Genomic DNA, 3,944 nt, shown 5'->3' on the forward strand with positions numbered 1-3,944 from the left:
CTTAAAAAGATTGAATGAAGCTTCCCGAAATTGCGATCAGTGACTGGCATCTGGTGAAGCTTTTCGAAGTTGAACAGGCTATTAAAAATTATTTGCGCACCTCAATGTCACAGGAGAGACTGGGCTCTCCCTTCTATGAATTGAAAAAGACGTTATGCTACCTGCAAACTGGCCTATGATTTCATAGCTGAGTTTGCGGCAAAGCAAGACAATGTTTTTTCAGAGTCAGGATGTGGCGAGTCAGTGTCATTTATTTGTCCAATGTTATACAGACCAGTTTCCATAGTGCACATCTTATCAACAGTTTGAATGTCGTGTGTGTTTCTGCTCATTGACAAATACTGTTCAGTACAATGATTCATGCCCAATTAATTTCCCCTGTTAAAGTGTTCGCCTTTGTTACACTATTTGGTTTCGTGATGTAGCCTATGATAAACACCATATGGCCAAATATGTGACTCAGCTAATGTTATAGGCTATACAATTTCCCCTCTTAAAGACAAGCTGGTGTAGCTTATTAGACTAGGCTACTAAAATGCACCGACGGTAGCCTTGGCTATGTGTAAAGTAAGCTATCGCATGATTTCATGCACATAAGTTCATGCATCTGTCAAGTTCGCACAGGGCCTCGCACCCCCCTTGCGATGGCCCAGCAGCTCCTCCTAAGACAGCAAGGAAAAAATTAAAATATGCGATAAACCCGGGAAAAGTTGACAGGTTTGTTTCGGTCCCGGTGATTATTTGTGAAATTGTGCAAACGACAGCCTTTTCAAGGCATTTCAAGGAAGGTGTCGTATGCAAGCTCCCAAATTGACCCAGTAGTCTACAGAAGGCATCAATAAATTGTTGGGACTGGGGAGGGTCATGCGTTTTTTCTCAATCACTTTGGAGGGTCATAGAAACATTTCTTGCTGGCGAGGGAGGGTCACATCTTTTTTGACTAACGCACCCAAAACTCCTCCGAAGCCCCTTAAATAAATAACGAAAAGTCCCTGATTATAGCCTGTAGGCCTACACCAGCAATTGTTGAACATTTACCTGTACAGGACATTGACAGTAGCCCAGCCTAACAAGCAGATGTTGCAAAAGACATCAAAAGACACAATTGATCAGAAATAAATAATGTAATCTGCATCGCTTTATTTAACAAACTGCAAGCAACAAGAGGGTTGAGTTCGCTGTGAAGCCAAACCCAAGAGCAGAGCCTATCTGTTAAGGCACTCGAAAGGCTATGGTTACGAGCTGTGTGTGCCTGGAAAGACAATAGAATATGCTTTCTGAATAGCACCGCGAAGACAGCTCTGGTCATCCCATACCCTCCCCCCACTTCCTGTAGCCTACCATTATGACTTGCTGCCGTTTTGGGACATTAAGCTTTTTCACGTTAAGCCCCCCTCCCCCACCCCCTTCTTTCACAAGCAGTGGTGGAGCGCGGGGCACAAAGAAACCCTTTTTGGTAGACAAAGGAGGGTTCTCCGCGCTTCTGTCGTTTGGCGACAATCCGGTGCAACCAGGCCAGGACAGATATTTTAGAGAGAAGGAGAGACGCCGGTGCAGCTCAGATGTCTTCTTAATTTTCTTTATTCTTTAGTAAAAGGTGCAGAACATTATTAAACTTTGACTAACGTTTCGATGTGTCGATGTTTTTAACAAATCATTAATTAATTAATGTTCTGCACCTTTTACTAAAGAATAAAGAAAATTAAGGAGACATCTGAGCTGCACCGGCGTCTCTCATAATATGTGTATTGTTTTTGCACATCTGCACATCTGTGTGTGTGTGTGTGTGTGTGTGTGTGTGTGTGTGTGTGTGTGTGTGTGTGTGTGACTGTGTGATTCACCTCATGATATGTCAAATAAAAACTGCTTGCATTTATGTGTGAATGATGTGTGAAATATGTGTGTGTGTGTGTGTGTGTGTGTGTGTGTGTGTGTGAGTGTGTGTGTGTGTGTGAATCGTTGTCATACTCTCACCTACCCTCTGCAGCAGAAAACAGGTGTCGATCAGTCGACAAGCCTGTGACTTAAAGCCTCAGAGAGTAACCCTGCAACACCGCAACCACACACACACACACACACACACACACACACATCTGTCGCAGCGCCATCCTTGCCGTTACCATAGAAATCGGGAGCGACGACGCATCAGGCAGTAGCAGGCATGCTCAAGCTGAAATAGAGAGAGAGGAGGAGGGGGGAGAAGAAAGAGAGAGGAAGCTTTATTTTCTTTTTCTTTCAAACTCTCTCTCTCTTGCTCTTTTAGGAGGATTATTTTGTTGTAATTGAAGTGAATTCTGTCATCAGCTAGAATGTTCAGTTACTGTGTGCAAGTGCAGGGGGAAAGACATGCGGGGGTGGTTTGAGAGAGTCTGTGTGTGGTGTGTGTGTGTGTGTGTGTGTGTGTGTGTCATGGTGGTTGCAGTAAATAGAAGCAGCAATGGAGGAACCTGTAAACATGTCACTTCTAGGTTTTAAAAGATTACAGACACAGACACACACACACACACACACACACACATACACACTACCCACACACACATACATACTACCAAGTCTCTGCCAAAAGCAGAGGGAAAGGAAACTGCGCCTCCTCCTGGACACCAGAGTAACTGCACCACTCTGCATCTTGGCCAGCCTCATCTGAGCTCCCAGTGAAATAGATAAACAGGCAGACAGACAAAGGTCACAGATCTCACAAAAGTAAAACGGATTGACATTCACAAATAAACCAGAAGATATGCTGCTCCTGTCAGTTTTACGATATCTTGACAGTTAACGCTGACAAGGCCTGAAAGAGCAATGTGAGTGAGCAAGTGAGTGTGTGAGTGAGTGTGTGTGGACTGTGTGAGTGAGTGAGTAGTAGACAGAGTTCAGAGTGAGTTTAAAGCATGAAGCTGGAGGACTGTCTGATTTCAGAAGGATCTAGAAACTCCTTTGTTCTATCATTGTAGTGCACACTGCATCTGACTAGTCCTCTCTAGCATTCTCTAGCAGAATTGTACACAAATAGTGTAGTTTGGATTGTGCTGATTGTAGGCTTCCATTCCCATATAATCCAATCACTGTGGGAAATGCTTTTTGTGCCATGTTAAAGGCATACAATTCCCAGCCTCTCTTAATCACTTCCTCTTTTGTACAGTATGCTTTTTCTTTCCTGACAAACATATGACCTCCATGCTCTAAGTGACAGTGGTGTTAAATATTTGATATGTGTGTATGTATGTGTATGTATGTGTGTGTGTGTGTGTGTGTGTGTGTGTGTCTGTGTGGTTAATATTCATTAGAGTGGGGTCCTGGTGGAAAAGGAGGACTTTTTAAGGTCCCAAAAAAGACCCTTCTTCTCTTCTCTCCACTCTGCTCAGCATCACAGGGGGGGAAGCACATAAAGAGGGATCATCAGAGGGATGGGGGGGGGGGGGGGGGGGGGGGGGGGGGGGGGGGGGGGGGGGGGGGGGGGGGGGGGGGGGGGGGGGGGGGGGGGGGGGGGGGGGGGGGGGGGGGGGGGGGGGGGGGGGGGGGGGGGGGGGGGGGGGGGGGCGGGGGGGGGGGGGGGGGCGCTGCCTATGTGGTGTTTTGAAAACTTGTCCCGGTTTGCTCCCAAACACGTTGGGCTCCACGGACTGTGCGCGAGCGAGCGACTAAGTGAGTGAGCGTGCAAGTGACAAACAAACAAATAAGACCCTCTTCCCTCTCGTCGTCCACCCCCCACTTACCCCTTCACACACACACACACACACACACACATCTCTCACGTTCCCCCCCCCCCACTCCACTCCTCTCTGTCACACACTCACTGATGTTCTTGTACTCTGTTTTTCTCTATGTTGTCCCCTGCCTCTCTCTCTCCCCCATCTTAACATCTCTCCATTTCTCTCTTTCTCTCCCTATCTCCCTTTCTTTCTACTTTCCCTTTATCTCCCCACCCTTCTCTGCTCTCCACACCA

Source organism: Alosa sapidissima, chromosome 22 (genome assembly GCF_018492685.1).
Source record: "Alosa sapidissima isolate fAloSap1 chromosome 22, fAloSap1.pri, whole genome shotgun sequence".
NCBI classification, from domain to species: Eukaryota; Metazoa; Chordata; class Actinopteri; order Clupeiformes; family Clupeidae; genus Alosa; species Alosa sapidissima.